At 40.8% G+C, this 27,882-nt stretch overlaps 1 pseudogene across 1 annotated transcript in view; it reads right to left on the bottom strand.

Annotated features, from left to right (window-relative positions):
* Nucleotides 1-1,375: 1,375 nt before the first annotated feature.
* Nucleotides 1,376-27,882, bottom strand: part of LOC311103822 (putative RNA-binding protein Luc7-like 1) — a 29,430-nt pseudogene continuing 2,923 nt past the window's right edge. The window contains exons 2-5 of the transcript in view: nucleotides 11,504-11,614; nucleotides 11,235-11,378; nucleotides 6,966-7,131; nucleotides 1,376-6,685 (exon numbers count right to left, since the gene is read on the bottom strand). The product of the transcript in view is annotated as a putative RNA-binding protein Luc7-like 1 (transcript). The remainder of the gene's footprint in view (nucleotides 6,686-6,965; nucleotides 7,132-11,234; nucleotides 11,379-11,503; nucleotides 11,615-27,882) is intronic.

Genomic DNA, 27,882 nt, shown 5'->3' on the forward strand with positions numbered 1-27,882 from the left:
TGTGGCCCATGAAAAGAAGTTAGGCGAGCTAGCAAGCATTTTAGCCAGGTAGCCTAAGACAACAAAAAATAAAAACGTGTACTGTATGACAGTGATAGACCGTTTGGACAGCCACGTCATATTTAGCTTATGTTGATTGGACTAAATTGTTTTTGGTATATTTTAGTTGTCACTGTATTAGACTAAGCATAGGTGATTTGATGATGTTGAAGTTGAAATGGTGCTGGAATAGTGGAGGTAGCTACTGTTTTCTTTGTGACTTGCGGTAACTCTCCGTGGTTCTAAATCAATAGTTGTTTAGTGGTCCGAAAATGTCTGAAACATTAACTTGCTTGACCATGCTGTAGGTCATGTAAATGTTTGTTACATACAATATGCTTTGTTGACTTCCATAAGACAGAGGTTGCTCTCCGGTTTTGTGATGAAACAAAAGATGTGGTTGAATTTATTCTGCCACTGTCTTCTTATTGTCTCTTATAGGCCATTAGGCCTATATGTCACGGTTGCGAGGCATATGATCTAACAGGTTATAGAGCAAACAACGCAATTATCACAACACAGGTTGTAATTTGCCTTTTTTGGGGGGGGGGGGCTTCCCCAGTGATTTACCCACGCACTGCTAGATGGCCACCAAGACTATTCCATTGATCTCTGTACCGCCTTCGGAAAGTATTCAGACCCCTTGACTTTTTCCACATTTTGTTACATTACAGCCTTATTCTAAAATTGATTAAATTGTTTTTTTCCCCTCATCAATCTACACACAATACCCCATAATGACAAAGCAAAAACAGGTTTTTATTAATAGCACATTTACATAAGTATTCAGACCCTTTACTCAGTGCGTTGTTGAAGCACCTTTTGTAGCAATTACAGCATCAAGTCTTTTTTGGTATGACGCTACAAGCTTGGCACCCCTGTATTTGGGGAGTTTCTCCCATTCTTCTCTGCAGATCCTCTCAAGCTCGATCAGGTTAGATGGGGAGCGTTGCTGCACAGCTATTTTCAGGTCTCTCCAGAGATGTTCGATTGGGTTCAAGTCCGGGTTCTGGCTGGGCCACTCAAGGACATTCAGTGTCTGCTGGTTTTTGTTATGTTCTTTCAATTTGTGTTCAATTAAGACAGACTAGGTGAGGGGAGTTCCTAACTAATCAGTGACCTTGGTCGTGTTCCCCTGCTCAGACTATGCATGCATCAACCAATGGTTGCGTGCCACATCATCAACTGTGCTGTCGGGAACCAGATTGCTATAACATATGTGGTTAGCTGATACGTAAAATACCTATCCAGGCATTGTAAGATCTGGCATGTGTCAGCAATGCAATGTCTGAGCAGGGGAATACAACCCTTAATTGATCAATCAAGTACAAGGGAGGAGTGAAAACCCGCAGACACTTGTCCCTCCACCTGTGCTGTAACCGCTCCAGAGTCAGCCCCAATGTGGGTTTTGTGAAGGTTCAGCATTATCCTACTGTTAATCCCACAAGCATGGCATTTAACTGTTTTTTGTGAGTGAAAAAAAAGGTGTAGGAGAAAATACCTCTAAAACAATTGCCAAAGCCGAATGCTTTGTTGGCATCCTAGAATGAACATCTGATTTGGCCCGTACACACTCAATGAGTACAATTGATGTACAATGCATTTGGCACAACCGTTGTGATACAACTGAGTTTTTATGCACCAAAATGTACACAAGCTTTGTGGAGACTGTTGTATCACAAATCTAAAAGTTATATCACAACCATTGTGTCAAATGCTTTGCACATCAGTTGCACAACCTGAGTTTGTATGGGACCTGAAGAGTATATGGGGCCTGAAGACGTTGCTGTGACAGAAGGATTTCTTATTTTCAAGGCCATACAGTCCAATGGCCTCTTCATGAACACAATTTACACATTCCTGTGCCAGTTTTTTCCTGACTAAACAAACTGCAATTAGTTACATACGGATTAATTTTTTACCAATGCCTTAACAATGTACATTTTTGAATAAACTGTGTCAAATAACTAAGTTATCTTCACCTGTGTTTTAATGCACTTTTTATGAGCGATTGTATGAAAAGTTGTTAATATATTCTAGTGCAACAATTTGCAACATGATAATTTACCCACTTACCCTGAAAAGTAGTTTGACTATGGGGCCACGCTTCAGATTTATTTAAATAGCCTCTGCTGCTAACGTAAGCAAACTTTAGCCATTTCTTACCACAAAAACAATGGCAGTCTTCAAAATTGCAAGACCAAATAATCTCAATTGCTTTGGCCGGGATTTAATCCAAGGCATGCTGTAGAGAAGCGCATTGCACTGTTGACAATGCGCCTATTAAGGTAATGTTCCTGATGTTCACGTAGGCTGCGTTTACACAGGTGTGTTTTTTTTTCACATACCATGGATAATTTACCTATCTGATTTTGAATTTTAGGGCCACTTTAGGTATCCCAAAAAAGTATTAATTATTTGGTCAAATATAGAATTTCGCCTTTACTACTATAGCCCATAGAAACGCATTCAATAACACATTCATAAATGGTAAAAAAGACAGTCAAAAAATGTATCATAAGGAATAAGGTTTGGAAGTGTCTGTCCTATATCTAGGAGATACATAACAAAGCTCAGGAAAATTTGTTTTGTTTTTTACACATATTTAACCCCTTATCTCCATATTTCCATTCATTTGTACGGGTTACCTTCAGACGAGTCCCGTGATACTTGTGGGGGTCGTAGAGCAAAACGGAGAACACCACCGTTTTCATATTCGTTTGCAGGCCAAACCGTTCAGACGATACAGACGTTTCATGAGAAGACAGATTTTCGAGATATCGATTGGACTGACAAACACCGCTGTAGCTTGGCCACCTTCCACACCAGATGCGACCGACAGACGGATGCGGTAGCTTGAGACATTTTATTATGTGTCAATAGACTCTCTTAAGGATTAAAAGGCACATGAATAAGAGGGTTCAAAGAGAGCTATAAAAAGAGCTCTGCCAAATCCACCTGGTCTGGCACCCAGACTAACAGTAATTAACAAACAGACAAAAAAGTCATGTAAAATCACCACCAGTTGATCTGTACGATTGTTATATTAATAATTTCAGGACAGTACAATTTAAATACATAACAGTGCATATAAATATACAAACAAACAAATTATTGATCATAGATTTCCCTCAGACATTGACATGGCAATCTGTTGTGAATTGACTACATTCGGTAAGCGTGGAAGTTTAAGCGAACGCAAAACTATTTCCAACAGCTTGAAACCTCAGACTGAACACCAAGCCAAAAATGCGACTGGAGCATCTCCACGGGCTAAAAACATACAGTGGGATCCCAAAATATTTGGACAGTAAGATTTTTGTTGTTGTTGTTTTGGTTCTGCACTCCAGCACTTTGGATTTGAAATGATACCAATGACTATGAGGTTAAAGTCCGCTTTCATTTGAGGGTATATATAACAATAGAATATGTTTAGTTACAGATATCATACCCTCAAGACATGCTAACCTCCCACCATTATAATAACAGGGGAGGTTAGCATTTTTGGGAGAGTATAATATTTGTCTAACTTCCTCACTCATCATTATTCACGATTTATTCAGGACTATCTGTAACCATGGTCGCATCCACATTAATGTAGAAGTGTTTAGAAACATATTCTATTCTTATTTACAAAAGAAAGGACCCCAAAATGACAATACATTATTTACCATTAATTTCTATTGGCCATAAAATAATCTGAAACACAACCAAAATAAACAGCAAATGCATCCAACAAGTTTGTAGTCACAAACTTGATGTAATCATTACATGCTAGGAATATGGGCCCAAATACTAAACTTTTGACTACTTTAATAAACATAAGTGAATTTTTCCAAATTCTTTTGGTTCTCTAAAATGGGGCAACTATGTACAAAAAGTTCTGTAATTTCTAAACGGTTCACCCAATATGGATGAATACACCTTCAAATTAAAGCTGACAGTCTGCACTTTAACCTCATAGTCATTGTATCATTTAAATTCTAGGATCATGTTGATGAGGGAGGGGATTCCTTAGGCCTCTTCAGCCCTGTTCTCCGACCGGCGAGACCCTGACCTCCCGTTACGCCAATCTGAGGAAGAAGATTACTTTATCCTGTCCCTCTCCCCTAACCTATCCCGGGACAAACTGTGTGAGAAAGAGAGACAAGAAAGGAAAGAGAGACAAGAAAGGACAGAGAGAAGAGGGAGAGGAGAATGATGAGGGAGGACAGAGAAATGGAGAAGGGGCTGAGGAGAGAGAGGAAATGGGTCGTTCCACGAATAGAGTGCCTTTTAGTGGTTTTTAATAAAACAAAATGTAAAGCTGCAATATGGAACTTTTTGGGCGACTCGACCAAATTCACATAGAAATGTGAGTTATAGATCTGTCATTCCCATTGAAAGCAAGTCTAAGAAGCGGTAGATCTGTTCTATGTGCTATTTCTATGCTTCCCATTTTTATGTTTCGTTTTTTCCATCTTTTACTTTTGGTTTTGTACACCTGCTTCAAACAGCTGAAAATACAATATTCGCTGTTATGGAAAATATATTTCACAGCGGTTTTGATGGTACAATGATTCTCTACACTATACTTGCTTGTTTAGTCACAAACTGAAATTAGGCGAACTATTAGAATTTTTGCAACCAGGAAATGCCGGAGTGATTTCTGCATAGTGCCTCTTTAACAGTTGGATCGCATACATCTATGCTCTAACTAAACCATTTTTAAGCTTTTCATTATACAGAATAATCTCAAAGTGCATAAAATAAAAAAATCCCATGTCACTTAACCCAAAGATTTAACATAATTTGTAACGCCCTAGTTATTTTGTTGCTTTGGGAAAGTAAATTCTGAAGATTTGTTCTTTAATGTGATCAGTGATTAATTTATATTGTCCCTCAGGTTTAATCCTGTCACATGAACTGAACTCGTTTTAATATGGTTAAACTATACCTTTTAAAATGATTTTTCTAAAGAAACATTGAACATTTAATAGTCAAATCATAGTGTAACGCCGGTGAGCTGGTTATACTATTTTTGGCCAATTTCTGGTGTTTTGTGGAGGAAAAGTGAGCATGTCGAGCACGTCAACACGTCAACCCTGTAGGCTAGAAATGTTTAACAACGTGAACATTTTTGTTAAGCTTGTATTTTATTTTCCCTCCCTGTAGCACACAACAAGCTTCCATTCTCCCTGTCACAATGGGAGTTATGGCTGATTTAAGATGAAATCGTCAACCCTGTAATGATCAACCCGGTCACTTTTATAGTCATGTTCCTTAATTTAACCTCTTGAGGTGGGAAAACATGTTTGTTAGGAAGTTGAACATGTGCTCTTTATGACCGAATGTTAAAATGAGGTGAAATAAAGTTATTTATTTACTAAATTACACTACCCAAAGGCACTCTATTCGTGGAATGACATACAGTTCAGTGAACTGCCTGTCAAACTTCATTTACTCTACTATATCCCAATGCAAAAATAAATGAGTTATTGAGGTAAAGGAGGGTAAGATGCAGTTGGGTACCTGAGTTTGGAGCGCCGTTCCTGCTCTAGACTACGTTCTCGGCTGTGGCCCTTGCTGGATGGGTGGCTGCGGTGTCTCCTCCATCTCTCCCGCTCGCTCTCCCTCTCACTGCGGTCCCTGGAGCGGGAGCGACGCTTCTCCCGGGAGGGCAAGTGGGAATGCCGCCTCCTGCACTCTCCAGAGCGAGACCTGGGGGAGGACATATCTTAGGGGATAGCACGTGAACACAAGAATGGTGGTTCGCTATGACTTGCAAGTACTCGTTTAGCAACAAACTCGCACACAACCAATTTACACTTATACATACGACCTCGTGGCATACAAAACCAGTTCCTCACCTACTCTTCTCTCTGCTCCAAGATCGCGTCCTACAACAGAAAACAGTAAGCTCTATATATTTTGTCCAGTAAACTACATCTAAATGTTTGCTTCAAAATGTAAGGTACCCTGTGAACATCCAAGTCCAGCCAAACTGGGCTCCAACATTTTCTTGTGAGATTTAGTCCTGATTAACTAATGTTGGAAAGAATCAAGGGTACAGAGAAATATATGACTTGAGTTTCAGCATCAGCTTTCATCAGAACTTGCCTCTGTGCATACCATTTTTGCATGTCCTGCTCAAATACAAATGCCAAATATTTTACTGGTTGATTTGATCAATCATTAACTGTTTCCACAACATTTACATTTACGTCATTTAGCAGACGCTCTTATCCAGAGCGACTTACAAATTGGTGCATTCACCTTATAGCCAGTGGGATAACCACTTTACAATATGTTATTTTTTTCTTTCTTTGGGGTGGGGTAAGGGGGGGTAGAAGGATTGCTTTATCCTATCCCAGGTATTCCTTAAAGAGGTGGGGTTTCAAGTGTCTCCGGAAGGTGGTGAGTGACTCCGCTGTCCCGGCGTCGTGAGAGAGCTTGTTCCACCATTGGGGTGCCAGAGCAGCGAACAGTTTTGACTGATTAAGACTATAGCTAACAAGTTTGAACATTGCCAATGGCTTTGCAAAGTACATGGCCGGCTAATCCCTATCCAACCCCACTTCTTCTTCAAACTCTCTTCCTTCTCTCTCCCCTCCCTCCTCTTCAGCTCTTCCTGGTTCCTCTTCTCTTGCTTCTCCAGGACTGTTTTCTGATCAGAGGAAAGATCCACCAGACTTGCCATTAGCAAGTTGATTTTGCGCATACATGTTTCTAAATAAATTTCAAATACCCCTAGGACAGACCAGGGCTCAAATGCATGGGAGTACTTGTTTGTGTATTTCAGTATTTTCAGATACATGCCAATACTTTCCAACAAATACATTCCAATATTAATCTACTTGTATTTTAAAAGAAAAATATACAAATACTTACTTTGAAATGTATGTGAACACAATTTTAACCCAGGTCTGACACACACACACACACACCTTGAGCTGTTCCAGCTTCTCTCGGATTTGAATGAATCTGAGGTGAAGCTTCCCGCCACAAGTGACGGTTGTTGTCATGGAGACCCAGGTAGGCGGAGCAAACTTCACACACTTGAAGCTTCTGCTGCTGAAAACTGGAGGCAGGCATCGAGTTCCGGTACTCATCCTAGGAGAAAGAAATAAAGATAATGAAAATGGGAGAAAGATGCATTGCATGCGTAAACCTCCAACTACAAGGTCCATCATAGGTCTACAAGAAACGTAACACTAAGTGATGGCATAAACTATGGGAACCAATGATGCTCGTGCATGACCTGACCAAGTGACGTAAACACCTTTCATCAATAATAAAACAATTATCATGCAAGTGACCTTCTTTTACTCCAAGCTGCTTTGAGTGTTATTTGGCCAGAGTAAGTACAGATGTAGGATCTTAATTTGATCACCCTATTGCAGAATAACTATAGTAAAACCTGTACTGTAGATTTGAAAAGGCTTCTGAAGTTTGTCATTTCCACTTTGAAATTTCAGACCTGATTTTCCCTTACAGAAAATGTATTAACCCCTATAAAAAAAAAATATCCATTATTATAATCCATTTCTAGTTTTAATCATGTTTTGAGGCTATATAGTGTTTGTTTACATTTACTTCGTTTAAAAACATTGGAGTAAAACAAGCTTACATTTTGGGTTCTGATGGGGTATGACATTTAAACCAAACTCATGAGGCATTAATAAGTTATATTCTTCAAAAATCAATGGGTACATATCATTCATTTATAAATCCAAAAATGGTTGTAGCAACTGCTGATTGTCCCTTTGAGGCTGAACCTAGATGTTAGAAACATACTTCCCTACTCCCCCTGGTCTATAACCATTTATTCCCACCATCCCTTGCAGACAAAGCTTTTGATATAAGGAAACAAGGCAACCTCCCCCACGAATGATGCAGCGCTAATTGCGATATCGCGTGTGACTAACAAATTCAGTTATCGTGTGTGACCACAGATTATACATTATATTGACCATTTAAAAGAAATGTCTTCAAAAATGGAAGGCAGTTAGCCTGGGTACCATCTCTAGCTAATTCACTCCCCGTACTCCATGTCTTGTGCCAAAGAGACTGGCTTTTCCTGCCATCTTCAAATATGAACATTCTATCATTAATAAGCTTGAGGAGAAAACAGGATTTGAACCCCCAATCACAATTATTATGCAAATATGGGCACTATCATTATGCAAATATGGGCACTATCACTTTTTTTTCTCCACAGAAAGTTGCTATCCGGTTGCTAAGCAACCGTTTGTTTGTCCAGATGAAACCAGTCTGTCAAAAGTTGATAGCTCACATCTACATTCTCAAAAGTAAATACATACTGCAATTCCAACCAAAAAAAGTATTCGTTTTTTTAGCCTCAAAATAGAACTTGCCTAGCTAAGAGCTAATGTTTGGTTTTTGATTTTGTTATAAATTCAAATTATATTGTACCGACCCGCACAGACAGCTGCGTGTTATGTGTTATGCTGTTCGTTGGTTGTGTTGTACTTACAAGTACCCAGTGTTCGCGGGGTCCGACATGCAGGGGCAGGGGGGTGGAACATCGCTAGTTTAAGACCATGTTTAGCCATTGTTATCTCTCTTTCATCTGGTCTTAACAAGAGGTGGTCACGGTTGTTTTATACGGGTATCCTTGATTTATTTGGCGTGGGCTACGGCCAAACAGTAGCCTGTGTTGAGTTTGGTTAATAAACCGGGAATTCGTAAACTCAAACCGCTGTCTGGACAGTTGCTCATTTATGATCTAGCCAGGTCATTACATTGGTGTCAGAAGTGATCGGATTCGGACCTTGCATCCACGAACGTGAGTGTGCTTGGCCGTTGAGCGCGTTCCTGTAAGACGTTGAGTTGTAAACTAGCGCAAAGACGCGCACTTTGAAAGGAGGGAGTTGTGAAACGACCCTGGATTTATAAATGCAGCTATCGACTCTGCCACTTGAGCATGCTTTTGGGGCACTGTCGATGACGCGCAGGACTTCGGGCTAGAATATTGAGGGTTCGAGACCTGCTCCCTGCCTGTTTCATTACAATATTTTCGAGGCTCCACATGTTGTCATTGAAAATAATGTTATTTCCAACAACCAATGAGCAACTCTGCCGTAAATCCAGTGCATATTGAACGTTGAGATTGCAGAAAGGCCAGACTCTTCGGTTCGGCAATGCCAAGGAGTGGAATGTTAGCTAGACACCGGTACTCAGACTGAGGGGGTTCGATTAATCTCCCCGCTCTATCCGACGCAAAACAAAAAGTGACGTAATTAAGCACATGAAGTAATTATTAGTTGTTGTTTCTTCTTCCCATTTAAAAGTGATTGCTTTTCTGACTTGAATGAAAACGAGTTAGAAAATGCAAACATTAATTTTCTGGACGATACACCATGCTGCCTTGTTGACAAAATGACAGAGCCAGATTACTGTTCGCTCTTTCCTCCCCGCTTTCGCCCGATGACGCGACGGGCCCGGTTCAACCAGTGTAAAATAACTTCCTCTCTAGAAGGCAGTTGGGAGGAGGCAAGATCAGGTGGGACCATTCTAGCCAATGAGAGGGCAGATACGCGTGTGACCAACAGGCACAACTCCCGATTTGAAGGGTTTTTCAAAGTTGCCTGGATGTCACATGTCCTACTTATCAGTATAACATTCCTAACAACCTAAGCACTACGAAACTTCTATTCGATCAAGTAAGCCATACGTAGCAAATAAGCCAAAATAAAAATAAATCATTTTTATTATTCGACACTCATTGAACTCCACCTGCTGAAGATGATAGAGTTTGGGCACAGTTATGCCTCTCGTTTCGCCTGTTCCTTCCTGTTGACTCGCAAATTTCACTTAATTACCATAGCTCCCGCCTTGGGCTAATCAGTGCAATTTTGTAAATGCCAGATCTCTATGGCAAGACGCATCATTCACGCAAGTTGTCAAAATCGTGCCAGTGCTGTCTGAGAAATCGCATGTGACAAGGTATGGGGGACAACTTGTTGACCTTTACAAAGATGGCACCTTTGCCTCATTTGAATCTCTCTCAAATATGTTCAATATTCCAAATTCCCCAATTCTTTAGATACTTACAAGCCCGAGATTGGGCCCAAAAAATAACAAATGACTTCCCCACTGGTACCATCTCACACCATTGTTTACGATATATTCAAAACCAATCCGACTGCTAAAGAGTGTCTATCACTCCCTGCCTACAAACAACTTGGAACAGGATTTAGGAATCAACATTTCAATTCATATTTAGGATTGTATTCTGAAAATAATGCCTTCTATTTATATATGTACCAGGCATATTGTTACACTTTTCAAAGTGATACATAGAAGTCACTATACACATGCCAAACGAGCTAGGTTGTTGGTAACTTACATGGAGTATATAAAACATTAGGTACACCTGCTCTTTCCATGACATAGACTGACCAGGTGAATCCAGATGAAAGCTATGATCCCTTATTGATGTCACTTGTTAAATCCACTTCAATCAATGTAGATAAAGGGGAGGAGACAGATTAAATAATGATTTTTAAGCATTGAGACAATTGAGACATGGATTGTGTGTGTGCCATTCAGAGGGTGAATGGGCAAGACAAAATATATAAGTGCCTTTGAACGGGGTATGGTAGTAGGTGCCAGGCGCACCGGTTTGAGTGTGTCAAGAACTGCAACGCTGCTGGGTTTTTCACGCTCAACCGTTTCCCGTGTGTATCAAGAATGGTCCACCCACCACCCAAAGGACATCCAGCCAACTTGACACAACTGTATTTTTGTATTTTAGGGATCCCCATTAGCTGCTGCCTTCCAACTGTGGGAAGCATTGGAGTCAACATGGGCCAGCATCCCTGTGGAATGCTGTTTTGAGGGAAAAAGTACAGTGCAACTCAATATTAGAATGGTGTTCCTAATGTTTTGTACACTCAGTATATATTCAAATGCTCTGCTGTAAATGTTATTTGCATTTTTTAAATTGATTTTTTATTCTGTAACTTCAGCAGAACTCAAATAAATGCAGCTAGTAACTGTTTGTTAACACTGTACATTCGTTTATCAGCATGCTTACCAACATACGTACCTTTGAATGAAAGATATTCATAATAATAATAATTCACATTTCCTGTTGCTGCAGGAATACTTTCCTGCTGTAGAAAACTGGATCAAATTAAGATCTGTAGCTCCTTTATCAAGGGGTTTCAATGGGATTGGAGGCCTTGTACCTCTGCATCTCTCTTCCTGTTGCACACTTTCTCCACGTCCTGCAGGACTTTCTGGGCCTCCTCCACATTGCCATCCGCGCCAAGCTGCTCCGCATTCGCCAACAACTTCTCGATATCCTTGTTCAGCTTGTGCACCTTCTCTGCCTGTACACACAAAACCTGCAGACACTGAGCATTGAGCACAATAACCTCCCAATCTCCTCATTCAGCAAACACACACAGCTCTCGGCAGACCTCTGCGCCCACAACATCCACACCAACAGGTCAGTCTTCTCTGCAACCTCTGCACTGATCTCCTCCTGGGTCTCGAACTGCCGCTTCTTGGCCAGCTCTGTTCTCCTGTCACAGTCGGAGATAAGGGACTCCAGGTGATCCACCGCCTGAGGTAGGGAGGGACAAGCAGTTACAATAGACTATTTGTATACTGCGTAGACTCAGACCACTACGTATTATAATTTTGGCCTACATGTAGAAAGCACTTTCGGCTGCAAGTATTGTATTAAAGTACAGTACATTTGGAAAGTATTCAGACCCCTTGACTTTTTTCACATTTTGTTACATTACAGCCTTGTTATAAAATGGATAAAATAGTTTTTTCCCCCTCATCAATCTACACACAGTACCTCATAATTACAAAGCAAAAACATGTTTTTTGAAAATGTTGCACAAAAAAATAAAAAATAAAAATGAAATAACACATTTACATAAGTATTGAGACCCTTTACTCAGTCCTTTGTTGAAGCACATTTGGCAGCGGTTACAGCCTCGAGTCTTCTTGGGTATGATGCTACAAGCTTGGCACACTTGTATTTGGGGAGTTTCTCCCATTCTTCTCTGCAGATAGTCTATCACAGTGCCATCCGTTTTGTCTCCAAAGCCCCATACACTACCCACCACTGTGACCTGTACGCTCTTGTTGGCTGGTCCTCACTACATGTTCGTCGTCAAACCCACTGGCTCCAGGCCATCTATAAATCACTACTAGGCAAATCCCCGCCTTATCTTAGCTCATTGGTCACCATAGCAGCACCCACACGTAGTCTGCGCTCCAGCAGGTATATCTCACTGGTCATTCCCAAAGCCAACACCTCTTTTGGCCGCCATTCCTTCCAGTTCTCTGCTGCCAATGACTGGAACGAATTGCAAAAATCTCTGAAGCTGGAGACTCTTATCTCCCTCAATAACTTTAAGCATCAGTTGTCAGAGCACCTTACCGATCACTGCACCTGTACACAGCCCATCTGAAATTAGCCCACCCAACTACCTCATCCCTATATTGTTATTTATTTTGCTCTTTTGCACCCCAGTATCTCTATTTGCACATAATCTCTTGCACATCTAGCATTCCAGTGTTAATACTATTGTAATTATTCTGCACTATAGCCTATTTACTGCCTTACCTCCATAACTTGCTACATTTGCACACACTGTATATATATTTTCTGTTTTTCTGACTTTATGTTTTTTACCCCATATGTAACTCTGTGTTGTTTTTTTATTGCACTACTATGCTTTATCTTGGCCAGGTCGCAGTTGTAAATGAGAACCTGTTCTCAACTGGCTTACCTGGTTAAATAAAGGTGAAATAAAAAAATAAAAAAAGATCCTCTCAAGCTCTGTCAGGCTGGATGGGGAGCGTCGCTGCACAGCTATTTTCAAGTCTCTCCAGAGATGTTAGATCGGGTTCAAGTCCAGGCTCTGGCTGGGCCACTCAAGGACATTCAGAGACTTGTCCCGAAGCCCCTCCTGCATTGTCTTGGCTGTGTGTTTAGGGTTGTTGTCCTGTTGGAAGGTGAACCTTCACCACAGTCTGAGGTCCTGAGCGTTCTGGAGAAGGTTTTCATCAAGGATCTCTCTGTACTTTGCTCCGTTCATCTTTCTCTCGATAGTCACCCAATCCCTGCCACTGAAAAACATCCCCACAGCATGATGCTGCCACCACCATGCTTCACCGTAGGGATGGTGCCAGGTTTCCTCCAGACGTGACCCTTGACATTCAGGCCAAAGAGTTCAATCAGGGAACAGTACACATATCAATTCAGCCAATTGCAATGCTATTTACATTTACATTTACGTCATTTAGCAGACGCTCTTATCCAGAGCGACTTACAAATTGGTGCATTCACCCTATAGCCAGTGGGATAAACACTTTACAAATGTTTTTTTTTTTTTTTTTTTTTTGGGGGGGGGGGGGGGGGGGGTAGAAGGATTACTTTATCCTATCCCAGGTATTCCTTAAAGAGGTGGGGTTTCAAATGTCTCCGGAAGGTGGTGAGTGACTCCGCTGTCCTGGCGTCGTGAGGGAGCTTGTTCCACCATTGGGGTGCCAGAGTAGCGAACAGTTTCGACTGGGCTGAGCGGGAACTATGCTTCCGCAGAGGAAGGGGAGCCAGCAGGCCAGAGGTGGATGAACGCAATGCCCTCGTTTGGGTGTAGGGACTGATCAGAGCCTGAAGGTACGGAGGTGCCATTCCCCTCACAGCTCCATAGGCAAGCACCATGGTCTTGTAACAGATGCGAGCTTCAACTGGAAGCCAGTGGAGTGTGCGGAGGAGCGGGGTAAAAAGCATAGTGGGCTGGACTCACTTCGCATGATGTTGAAGTTGAATGCATGTGTGCTAGTGATGGACATTCCGAGTATTTTCATTTGGCTCCATTCACTTAAAAGAGACGACTCATTTCGCTCCTAAACGGCACTTCATTCAAAATGCTTAGCATTCGACCGGGCGGCAGGTAGCTTAGTGGTTAAGAGCGTTGTACCAGTAACCGAAAGGTCGCTGGTTCTAATCCCTGAGCCGACTAGGTGAAAAATCTGTCTATGTGCCCTTGAGCAAGGCACTTAACCCTAATTGCTCCTGTAAGTCGCTCTGGATAAGAGCGTCTGCTAAATTACCAATTTAATTTATGTTTAGGACCACCTAGAACCAATCTCCAATGTAAAGCCCTAAAAATAGGCTACCATTATGTCAGATCATGAAATGCAGGTTCAAATACATTTTTACCTGGCCAAATTATTAGATCACCTAATAACGCACTGCAAAAGTGAACGTGGACCAGAATGTACCCGCTCTTCCCACTAATTATTGCTTCTGCAATGAGGATTCACCCTATTAGAGAATTAACTTATCTGCAGATAATCGTTGTTTTGAGCTGAAAAAGCAGTAGTATCAGTGTGCAAATCAGGGAGCCTAATGAACGGCTCTTTCACCGATGAGATATGGTTCCCGACGTTCACCAAAAAGTAAAAATATCCTTTTTTTTTTTTTTTTTCATTTTTTTTTTCATTTTCTTATTTATTATTTTTTATTATAAAACATTTTTTTGGGGGGGGTCGATCAGCTTAATATTGCAGATAGATTGTATCTTCTATCAATGTAATTGTCTGCATCACTTCCAATCCCCCATGTTTTTTTTTATTTATTTTTTTTATTTTTTATTTTTATATATATACAGTGGGGAGAACAAGTATTTGATACACTGCCGATTTTGCAGGTTTTCCTACTTACAAAGCATGTAGAGGTCTGTAATTTTTATCATAGGTACACTTCAACAGTGAGAGACGGAATCTAAAACAAAAATCCAGAAAATCACATTGTATGATTTTTAAGTAATTAATTTGCATTTTATTGCATGACATAAGTATTTGATACATCAGAAAAGCAGAACTTAATATTTGGTACAGAAACCTTTGTTTGCAATTACAGAGATCATACGTTTCCTGTAGGTCTTGACCAGGTTTGCACACACTGCAGCAGGGATTTTGGCCCACTCCTCCATATAACCGCGATCGATAATAGACAGTACTGTGCAGCCGTTTTCATTGACCTGGCCAAGGCTTTCGACTCTGTCAACCACCGCATTCTTATTGGCAGACTAAATAGCCTTGGTTTCTCAAATGACTGCCTCGCCTGGTTCACCAACTACTTCTCAGATAGAGTTCAATGTGTCAAATCGGAGGGCCTGTTGTCTGGACCTATGGCAGTCTCTATGGGGGTGCCACAGGGTTCAATTCTTGGGCCAACTCTTTTCTCTGTGTATATCAATGACATCGCTCTTGCTGCTGGTGACTCTCAGATCCACCTCTACGCAGACGACACCATTTTGTATACATCTGGCCCTTCATTGGACACTGTGTTAACAAACCTCCAAACGAGCTTCAATTCCATACAACACTCCTTCAGTAGCCTCCAACTGCTCTTAAACACTAGTAAAACTAAATGCATGCTCTTCAACCGAACGCTGCTTGCACCCGCCCACCCGACTAGAATCACTACTCTAGACGGGTCTGACCTAGAGTATGTGGACAACTACAAATATCTAGGTGTCTGGTTAGACTGTAAACTCAACTTCCAGACTCACATTAAGAATCTCCAATCCAAAGTTAAATCTAGAATCGGTTTCCTATTTCGCAACAAAGCCTCCTTCACTCATGCTGCCAAACATGCCCTCGTAAAACTGACTATCCTACCGATCCTTGACTTCGGCGATGTCATTTACAAAATAGCCTCCAACACTCTACTCAGCAAATTGGATGTTGTCTATCACAGTGCCATCCGTTTTGTCTCCAAAGCCCCATATAATACCCACCACTGTGACCTGTACGCTCTTGTTGGCTGGTCCTCACTACATATTCGTCGCCAAACCCACTGGCTCCAGGCCATCTATAAATCACTGCTAGGCAAATCCCCGCCTTATCTTAGCTCATTGGTCACCATAGCAACACCCACCCGTAGTCTGCGCTCCAGCGGGTATATCTCACTGGTCATCCCCAAAGCCAACACCTCCTTTGGCCGCAATTCCTTCCAGTTCTCTGCTGCCAATGACTGGAACAAATTGCAAAAATCTCTGAAGCTGGAGACACTTATCTCCCTCACTAACTTTAAGCATCAGTTGTCAGAGCACCTTACCGATCACTGCACCTGTACACAGCCCATCTGAAATTAGCCCGCCCAACTACCTCATCCCTATATTGTTATTTATTTTGCTCATTTGTACCCCAGTATCTCTATTTGCACATCATGTCTTGCACATCATTCCAGTGTTAATACTAAATTGTAATTATTTTGCACTATAGCCTATTTTATTGCCTTACCTCCATAACTTGCTAAATTTGCACACACTGTATATATATGTATTTCTGTTGTATTTTTGACTTTGTTTTGTTTTACCCCATATGTAACTCTGTGTTGTTGTTTTTTATCGCACTGCTTTGCTTTATCTTGGCCAGGTCGCAGTTGTAAATGAGAACTTGTTCTCAACTGGTTTACCTGGTTAAATAAAGGTAAAAAAAAAAAAAAAAAAAAAAAAAAAAAATACAGACCTTCTCCAGATCCTTCAGGTTTCGGGGCTGTCACTGGGCAATACAGACTTTCAGCTCCCTCCAAATATTTTCTATTGGGTTCAGGTCTGGAGACTGGCTAGGCCACTCCAGGACCTTGAGATGCTTCTTACGGAGCCACTCCTTAGTTGCAGAGGCTGTGTGTTTCGGGTCGTTGTCATGCTGGAAGACCCAGCCACAACCCATCTTCAATGCTCTTACTGAGGGAAGGAGGTTGTTGGCCAAGATCTCACGATACATGGCCCCATCCATCTTCCCCTCAATACGGTGCAGTCATCCTGTCCCCTTTGCAGAAAAGCATCCCCAAAGAATGATGTTTCCACCTCCATGCTTCACGGTTGGGATGGTGTTCTTGGGGTTGTACTCATCCTTCTTCTTCCTCCAAACACGGCGAGTGGAGTTTAGACCAAAAAGCTCTATTTTTGTCTCATCAGACCACATGACCTTCTCCCATTCCTCATCTGGATCATCCAGATGGTCATTGGCAAACTTCAGACGGGCCTGGACATGCACTGGGTTGAGCAGGGGGACCTTGCGTGCGCTGCAGGATTTTAATCCATGACGGCATAGTGTGTTACTAATGGTTTTATTTGAGACTGTGGTCCCAGCTCTCTTCAGGTCATTGACCAGGTCCTGCCGTGTAGTTATGGGCTGATCCCTCACCTTCCTCATGATCATTGATGCCCCACGAGGTGAGATCTTGCATGGAGCCCCAGACCGAGGGTGATTGACCGTCATCTTGAACTTCTTCCATTTTCTTATAATTGCGCCAAAAGTTGTTGCCTTCTCACCAAGCTGCTTGCCTATTGTCCTGTAGCCCATCCCAGCCTTGTGCAGGTCTACAACAGCTCTCTGGTCTTGGCAATTGTGGACAGGTTGGAGTCTGTTTGATTGAGTGTGTGGACAGGTGTAATTTATACAGATAACGAGTTCAAACAGGTGCAGTTAATACAGGTAATGAGTGGAGAACAGGAGGGCTTCTCAAAGAAAAACTAACAGGTCTGTGAGAGCTGGAATTCTTACTGGTTGGTAGGTGATCAAATACTTATGTCATGCAATAAAATGTAAATTAATTACTTAAAAATCATACAATGTGATTTTCTGGATTTTTGTTTTAGATTCCGTCTCTCACAGTTGAAATGTACGTATGATAAAAATTACAGACCTCTACATGCTTTGTAAGTAGGAAAACCTGCAAAATCGGCAGTGTATCAAATACTTGTTCTCCCCACTGTATATACTCCCCTTTATTACTTTTCAACCCCACTATCCTTTCCCTACTTGGAGTAAATTAGTGAACAACAATGCCCAGGCCTCTACTTCCGGTCTATACTTACTATCTACACCTTATGGACAGAGTTAATTTTACAATAATTCTATTATATATATCCTATCATTGCTACGCTGACGACACACAACTAATCTTCTCCTTTCCCCCTTCTGATAACCAGGTGGCGAATCGCATCTCTGCATGTCTGGCAGACATATCAGTATGGATGACGGATCACCACCTCAAGCTGAACCTCGGCAAGACGGAGCTGCTCTTCCTCCCGGGGAAGGACTGCCCGTTCCATGATCTCGCCATCACGGTTGACAACTCCGTTGTGTCCTCCTCCCAGAGTGCGAAGAGCCTTGGCGTGACCCTGGACAACACCCTGTCGTTCTCCGCTAACATCAAGGCGGTGACCCGATCCTGTAGGTTCATGCTCTACAACATTTGGAGAGTACGACCCTGCCTTACACAGGAAGCGGCACAGGTCCTAATCCAGGCACTTGTCATCTCCCGTCTGGATTACTGCAACTCGCTGTTGGCTGGGCTCCCTGCCTGTGCCATTAAACCCCTACAACTCATCCAGAATGCCGCAGCCCGTCTGGTGTTAAACCTTCCCAAGTTCTCTCACGTCACCCCGCTCCTCTGCACACTCCACTGGCTTCCAGTTGAAGCTCGCATCTGCTACAAGACCATGGTGCTTGCCTACGGAGCTGTGAGGGGAACGACACCTCCGTACCTTCAGGCTCTGATCAGTCCCTACACCCAAACGAGGGCACTGCGTTCATCCACCTCTGGCCTGCTGGCTCCCCTACCTCTGCGGAAGCATAGTTCCCGCTCAGCCCAGTCAAAACTGTTCGCTGCTCTGGCACCCCAATGGTGGAACAAGCTCCCTCACGACGCCAGGACAGCGGAGTCACTCACCACCTTCCGGAGACATTTGAAACCCCACCTCTTTAAGGAATACCTGGGATAGGATAAAGTAATCCTTCTACCCCCCCCCAAAAAAAGAAAAGAAATATATGGTAAAGTGGTTATCCCACTGGCTATAAGGTGAATGCACCTATTTGTAAGTCGCTCTGGATAAGAGCGTCTGCTAAATGACGTAAATGTAAATGTAGGGAATAGGGTGCCAGTGGCGCTGTTGCTCCTATCACAGATCTCAGCTTTAAAGAGGGTATATACCCAGTACGCTCCAATCCAGACAGGCAAGACAGATGGGCATTGGCTAAACTGTTTCCTTTAGATTAAAACAACAAATAGCCTACAAGCAATAAGTGTTTTACTCAATCCGTATCAGGGAAGTTCAGCGACAGTGTGATTGAAATTTAAAGGCAATATTATTGCGTTAGCGGAGACTGCATTCACGGTAAATGCTGCGTATGTCGGCTCAATCGGAAATAACCTTTACATTTCTATCGTGCAATCTGTAGCCCTAATTCTTGAATACGCAGCAGAGCACCTCTCTCAGAGCTCATTTACATCAGGCATTACACTGGACAGAAACGATGCCAGATGCCAGAATGCCAAATCCCTATATACTAGTACACTATTTTACAGAATAGAGGGCCATTGTAGATGCATCCCAATTTTACAGAGACACTATTTCAGAGACACTTAAGCTCACCATGCAAGGAAATAAGTCTTTATAATTGTGTTATTCCTTGTAGCTCCTAGTAGAATAAATAGCATTTATGATTTCATTTTAAGCACCATTGTAACCTCCTGACCGTCCTGTGAACCAGCCACTGTTCTGACAGCAGAATGCAAAGAGCAGCAGAAGCCAAAACCACATCAAGAAGATTAATACAAGAGTCAGAAAGGCAAATAGGCATGTTGAAGTTGGTCAAATAGGCAGGCTGAAGATAGTCAAATAGCCTAGTAATGCATGATGCATCTTGATGATTGAACATTGTCATCCTCTATACTTGACCCTTACCAGAGCCTTATATCCACATTATAACGCTCTGGTTTGATTAAGCTAACATATGTAATTGCTTTAATATGGTCATACCATAGATCCTTTAGCTATTTAACTTTGCATTTTAGGACCCCTGTAGGTATCCCAAAACAATATTACTAAATGATTTGCTAAAATCGTGTAGCTCAGTTGGTAGAGCATGGCGCTTGCAACGCCAGGGTTGTGGGTTCGATTCCCACGGGGGGCCAGTATGAAAAAAATAAAAAATAAGAATGTATGCACCCACTAACTGTAAGTCGCTCTGGATAAGAGCGTCTGCTAAATGACTAAAATGTAAATGTAAATACAGTGGGGAAAAAAGTATTTAGTCAGCCACCAATTGTGCAAGTTCTCCCACTTAAAAAGATGAGAGAGGCCTGTAATTTTCATCATAGGTACACGTCAACTATGACAGACAAAATGAGAAAAAAATTTCCAGAAAATCACATTGTAGGATTTTTTATGAATTTATTGGCATATGATGGTGGAAAATAAGTATTTGGTCAATAACAAAAGTTTCTCAATACTTTGTTATATACCCTTTGTTGGCAATGACACAGGTCAAATGTTTTCTGTAAGTCTTCACAAGGTTTTCACACACTGTTGCTGGTATTTTGGCCCATTCCTCCATGCAGATCTCCTCTAGAGCAGTGATGTTTTGGGGCTGTCGCTGGGCAACACAGACTTTCAACTCCCTCCAAAGATTTTCTATGGGGTTGAGATCTGGAGACTGGCTAGGCCACTCCAGGACCTTGAAATGCTTCTTACGAAGCCACTCCTTCGTTGCCCGGGCGGTGTGTTTGGGATCATTGTCATGCTGAAAGACCCAGCCACGTTTCATCTTCAATGCCCTTGCTGATGGAAGGAGGGTTTCACTCAAAATCTCACGATACATGGCCCCATTCATTCTTTCCTTTACACAGATCAGTCGTCCTGGTCCCTTTGCAGAAAAACAGCCCCAAAGCATGATGTTTCCAACCCCATGCTTCACAGTAGGTATGGTGTTCTTTGGATGCAACTCAGCATTCTTTGTCCTCCAAACATGACGAGTTGAGTTTTTACCAAAAAGTTATATTTTGGTTTCATCTGACCATATGACATTCTCCCAATCCTCTTCTGGATCATCCAAATGCACTTCAGACGGGCCTGGACATGTACTGGCTTAAGCAGGGGGACACGTCTCGCACTGCAGGATTTGAGTCCCTGGCGGCGTAGTGTGTTACTGATGGTAGGCTTTGTTACTTTGGTCCCAGCTCTCTGCAGGTCATTCACTAGGTCCCCCCGTGTGGTTCTGGGATTTTTGCTCACCGTTCTTGTGATCATTTTGACCCCACGGGGTGAGATCTTGCGTGGAGCCCCAGATCGAGGGAGATTATCAGTGGTCTTGTATGTCTTCCATTTCCTAATAATTGCTCCCACAGTTGATTTCTTCAAACCAAGCTGCTTACCTATTGCAGATTCAGTCTTCCCAGCCTGGTGCAGGTCTACAATTTTGTTTCTGGTGTCCGTTGACAGCTCTTTGGTCTTGGCCAAAGTGGAGTTTGGAGTGTGACTGTTTGAGGTTGTGGACAGGTGTGTTTTGTACTGATAACAAGTTCAAACAGGTGCCATTAATACAGGTAAGGAGTGGAGGACAGAGGAGCCTCTTAAATAAGAAGTTACAGGTCTGTGAGAGCCAGAAATCTTGCTTGTTTGTAGGTGACCAAATACTTATTTTCCACCATAATTTGCAAATAAATTCATTAAAAATCCTACAATGGGATTTTCTGGATTTTTTTTCCTCAATTTGTCTGTCATAGTTGACGTGTACCTATGATGAAAATTACAGGCCTCTCTCATCTTTTTAAGTGGGAGAACTTGCACAATTGGTGGCTGACTAAATACTTTTTTTTTACCACTGTATATATATTTTTTAAATATTTTTTTTATTGCTCCTGAACTTCTTCTACTCTCAACCTCTCCGATCATTTTCATGATGTCCATCCGGTTTGCTTCTATATGCCATATCTTTCTAACTGTGCTCTTTCCCAAAAGCTCCCAACATACAACCTATATACTTATTATGGACACAGTATGCTTACATTATTAGCTATCTTTGTTATTATTTGTTGTTATTTGTTATTAGTCCCATCCTTCAACTCTATTCAATACCTCCCATCTATCTCTTAACACCATCCACACAGGATTTCTATTTGCCATATATATTTCAACCGTACTGTGATGTTTTACAAAAGTTCTGAACCTTTCTATTCTCATTGCTTCTACAGATTGTGAATTAAAAATAAACATTTTTGCTAAAAGTATTATTATATTATTGATTGATTGACTATGACTTTTCAGATCACCCAGTAATGCTATCTGCAAGGTTAGTTCCAGGTAAATATTGCAATCCTTTAGCCATTCCTGGACCTGTGTCCAAAAACAAGCTACAAATGGACAGAACCAAAACAAATGATATAATGATTCTGTCTCTTCACAGCAAAATCTGCAGAGCTGGGAAGATTGTATCCCCCATATAAATAAAATTTATATTGGTAGCAAGAATTTTATATAATAATTTAAATTGAAAGATTCTAATTTTTGAATCCGGTGTCGTTTTGCGTGTCAGTTCATAAACACTATGCCATGGGATCGGTACATCAAAGATCTCTTCCCAACTATTTTGCAATCTATATGGGACGGCTGTCAATCCTTTGGTCCTTAAGTGAAACTGATATACTTTTTTATTTATCACAGTTTTCCTTAACCAATTATGTTCTTTAATGCAAGGCCGACAGACAAGTTCCTTACTTTCTCCCCCTTCCACTTTCCTCTTCCACTTTTGCGGTAAGGCTGCAATTATTTGGTTGTAATTTTGGGTAGAGCAGACATTTCCATATGTTTTTGTCAGCTGCATGTGCGACATAACTCCACCAGTCCTACCGATGATATCATTTACGAAGATTATACCTTTTTTAAACATTCTGTCAAAAAAGAAAGTTTTTTTGTCAATTAGTATATTTGAATTAAACCACAATATTTGTTGCATTATTTGTTCTGTCGTTTCTGGAGGATTCAATTGAAATTGCAACCAACTTTCTATGGCTTGTTTTAGAAATAGTGACATTTGGGAGATTATTTCCTTTTCAAATAACTGAAAGTGAGAGGTTGTAATCTGAATAAAGGGAAAAAGGCCTTTCTTGAACATTGGGTGAGACAATCTTACTAATTTGCTTGAGAACCAGTTCGGATTTAAGTATAACTTTTGTATGACTGAAGCTTTTAGTGATAGGTCTAATGCTTTATATACAGTGGGGAAAAAAAGTATTTAGTCAGCCACCAATTGTGCAAGTTCTCCCACTTAAAAAGATGAGAGAGGCCTGTAATTTTCATCATAGGTACATGTCAACTATGACAGACAAAATGAGAATTGGAAAATAAGTATTTGGTCAATAACAAAAGTTTCTCAATACTTTGTTATATACTCTTTGTTGGCAATGACACAGGTCAAACGTTTTCTGTAAGTCTTCACAAGGTTTTCACACACTGTTGCTGGTATTTTGGCCCATTCCTCCATGCATATCTCCTCTAGAGCAGTGATGTTTTGGGGCTGTTGCTGGGCAACACGGACTTTCAACTCCCTCCAAAGATTTTCTATGGGGTTGAGATCTGGAGACTGGCTAGGCCACTCCACGACCTTGAAATGCTTCTTACGAAGCCACTCCTTCGTTGCCCGGGCGGTGTGTTTGGGATCATTGTCATGCTGAAAGACCCAGCCACGTTTCATCTTCAATGCCCTTGCTGATGGAAGGAGGTTTTCACTCAAAATCTCACGATACATGGCCCCATTCATTCTTTCCTTTACACGGATCAGTCGTCCTGGTCCCTTTGCAGAAAAACAGCCCCAAAGCATGATGTTTCCACCCCCATGCTTCACAGTAGGTATGGTGTTCTTTGGATGCAACTCAGCATTCTTTGTCCTCCAAACACGACGAGTTGAGTTTTTACCAAAAAGTTATATTTTGGTTTCATCTGACCATATGACATTCTCCCAATCCTCTTCTGGATCATCCAAATGCACTCTAGCAAACTTCAGACGGGCCTGGACATGTACTGGCTTAAGCAGGGGGACACGTCTTGCACTGCAGGATTTGAGTCCCTGGCGGCGTAGTGTGTTACTGATGGTAGGCTTTGTTACTTTGGTCCCAGCTCTCTGCAGGTCATTCACTAGGTCCCCCCGTGTGGTTCTGGGATTTTTGCTCACCGTTCTTGTGATCATTTTGACCCCACGGGGTGAGTTCTTGCGTGGAGCCCCAGATCGAGGGAGATTATCAGTGGTCTTGTATGTCTTCCATTTCCTAATAATTGCTCCCACAGTTGATTTCTTCAAACCAAGCTGCTTACCTATTGCAGATTCAGTCTTCCCAGCCTGGTGCAGGTCTACAATTTTGTTTCTGGTGTCCTTTGACAGCTCTTTGGTCTTGGCCATAGTGGAGTTTGGAGTGTGACTGTTTGAGGTTGTGGACAGGTGTCTTTTATACTGATAACAAGTTCAAACAGGTGCCATTAATAAAGGTAACGAGTGGAGGACAGAGGAGCCTCTTAAAGAAGAAGTTACAGGTCTGTGAGAGCCAGAAATCTTGCTTGTTTGTAGGTGACCAAATACTTATTTTCCACCATAATTTGCAAATAAATTCATTAAAAATCCTACAATGTGATTTTCTGGATTTTTTTCTCTCAATTTGTCTGTCATAGTTTACGTGTACCTATGATGAAAATTACAGGCCTCTCTCATCTTTTTAAGTGGGAGAACTTGCACAATTGGTGGCTGACTAACTACTTTTTTCCCCCACTGTAAATATGCTCTTTTAATTTTGTCTGGCTTGCCATTCCAAATAAAATTGAATATTTTTTTCTCATATAATTAAAAAAAAACTGTTCGCTAGGCGTAGGCAAGACCATAAGCAAATAGGTAAACTGGGATAATACTAAAGAGTTAATCAGGGTGATTTTTCCACAAATTGACAGGTATTTTCCTTTCCATGGTAGTAAGATCTTATCTATTTTTGCTAACTTTCTATTAAAATGTATTGAAGTGAGATCATTTATTTCCTTTGGGATATGTATTCCGAGTATATCCACATCACCATCAGACCATTTTATTGGTAAACTACATGGTAATGTAAAAATTGTATTTTTTAGTGATCCAATACGTAATATAGTACATTTGTCATAATTTGGTTGTAATCCAGAGAGGTTAGAAATTGTATCTAGATCCTCTATGAGGCTGTGGAGGGATTCTAGTTGTGGATTTAAAAGAAAACATGAATCATCAGCGTACAATGACACCTTTGTTTTTAAGCCCTGTATTTCTAATCCTCTGATATTATTATTGGATCTGATTTTAATAGCTAACATCTCGATGGCCACAATAAATAGATATGCCGATAGTGGACAACCTTGTTTCACTCCTCTTGACAGTTTAAAACTTTCTGAGAAATAGCCATTATTTACTATTTTACACCTAGGGTTACTATACATGATTTTGACCCATTTTGTAAGAGATTCTCCAAAATTGAAATGCTCCAGGCATTTATATATAAACCCCAGTCGAACTTTATCAAATGCCTTTTCGAAGTCTGCTATGAATAGCAGGCCTGGTTTCCCATATTTTCCATAGTGTTCTATTGTTTCCAATACTTGCCTTATATTATCTCCAATGTATCTTCCATGTAAAAAACCTGTCTGATTAGAATGAATAATATCCGACAATACCTTTTTAATTCTATGCGCTATACATTTTGCTAGGATTTTTGCATCACAACACTGAAGTGTAAGGGGCCTTCAATTTTGTAAATGGACTGGATCTTTATATTTTACACTTGTATCCTGTTTCAGTAATAATGAGATCAGACCTTCTTGAGTGTCAGATAATCTACCATTTACACATAAGTGGTTAAAACATGCTAATAACAGTCCTCTTAGTATATCAAAAAAGGTTTGGTATACCTTGACCGGTATGCCATCCAACCCTGGAGTTTTCCCAGACTTAAAGTCTTTAATTCAAATCAAATCAAATTTTATTGGTCACATGCGCCGAATAGAACAGGTGCAGACATTACAGTGAAATGCTTACTTACATCCCTTAACCAACAGTGCATTTATTTTAAACAAAATAAATTGCATCCAGAAGTTCCTCCTCTGTAATTTCACCTTCACATGAGTCTTTCTGTGTGGCTGTTAATTTGACATTATCAATAGAAAAAAAATCTCTACAATTAGCTTCAGTTAGAGGAGATGGAGGCGACTGAAAAGAAAACATATGCTTAAAGTACTTTGTTTCTTCCTTCAAAATATCATTTGGTGAATTATGGGTGACTCCGTCAATTGTAACCAGTTTCATTAAGTTCTTTTTGGTAGCATTCCTATGTTGAAGATTAAAAAAGAATTTAGTGCTTTTTTCCCCATATTCCATCCAGTTTGCTTTATTTTTATAATATATTACACTTGATCTTTCTTTAATAAGTTTCTCCATTTCTTTTTGTTTTTCCTCTAATTTATTCTGAGCCTCTATGTTACAGTTTTTATTGCCATCTATCTGTTCTGTTAGACTTTCTATTTCCTTTCTTAGTATAAACTCTTTTGACCTAAATTGCTTTTGTTTTCGAGATGAGTACTGAATTGCATGGCCTCTAAAGGCACATTTAAAGGTGTCCCATACAATAAGGGGATTCGCTGTACCTATGTTATGTTGGAAAAAGTCAGTTATAAATTCCTAATTATAAATAAATTATAAATAAATTATCATCCAATAGGCTTTGATTACATTTCCAATATCCTCGCCCACGTGGAAATTCAGTAAGAGTAATGTATATGCCTATTATATGATGGTCCGACCGCATTCTGTCCCCTATCAACACTTTTTTTACTTTTGGTGCCAACGAGAATGAGATAAGAAAGAAGTCAAGACGACTAGCTTGATTCAGTCTCCGCCATGTATATCTCACTAGATCAGTATATTTAAGCCTCCATATATCTACTAGTTCTAATGTATCCATGACATTCACAATTTCCCTAAGAGCATGTGGGTGATTGTTTGTGGTGTGATTTCCTTTACGGTCCATTGTGCTATTTAAAACAGTATTATAATCCCCCACCATAATAATATTGTCTTGAGTTGCTTGCAGGCTTGATAATTTATTATATATATTGTCAAAGAATTGTGGATCATCATTATTTGGTCCGTAAAGGTTAATGAGCCATATCTGTTTATGGTCCAATAACATATTTAAAATAATCCATCTACCTTGTGTATCTATTTGTACAATTAGCACATTCGGATCGAAATTACTATTAATTAATATCATCACCCCTTTTGAATTTATTTGCCCATGGGAGAAGTATATTTCCCCCCCCCCCCATTCTTTTTTCCACGCTACTTCATCTCGAATTGTTGAATGAGTTTCCTGTATACAACAGATATTATATTCCTTCTCTTTGAGCCATGTAAATATTGTTCTTCTTTTGTTATTATCAGCTAAGCCATTACAATTATAACTGGCTATACTTATTTCACCATACACCATAATGAGATACAAGTTTCAAGTCTATTTATCATTATATATGTTTGTAAATTTACCAATAAAAAATAGCGTAATGATTGAGTGTCCATATAGCTGTACCGTGATATTTGCACTACTACGGAGCAACCCTTCAATTGTTCTCCACTAATTCCCCCGCTAAAGCCCCTCCCCATCCCAAGTTGAGCCGTCATCCCAGTGATCAGCATCCCACCCACGTCCCTCCGCATCCTTAAGGCCCCGAGAGGCCAGGACCTATCCATCGAAAACAGCACACAGTACCACCCACAAAACAGAAGCAGATTAACCGCCAAAAGCATTTCCAATGCTTTCACCTCATATATATATATATAACAATTTTTTTCAAAATTATGCATATCCTATTTTCCATCATTCTCAATTAATATGCGTAATAATGTCGGCAGTTCACGCGTAGGATTCTAACATATAACCCGGATTGCCATTGTATTACATTTAATTCATTGACAAGCAATTATTATCCTAGCAAATAATTCCCGTGG

Source organism: Coregonus lavaretus (genome assembly GCF_964263955.1).
Source record: "Coregonus lavaretus genome assembly, chromosome: 28".
NCBI lineage: Eukaryota > Metazoa > Chordata > Actinopteri > Salmoniformes > Salmonidae > Coregonus > Coregonus lavaretus.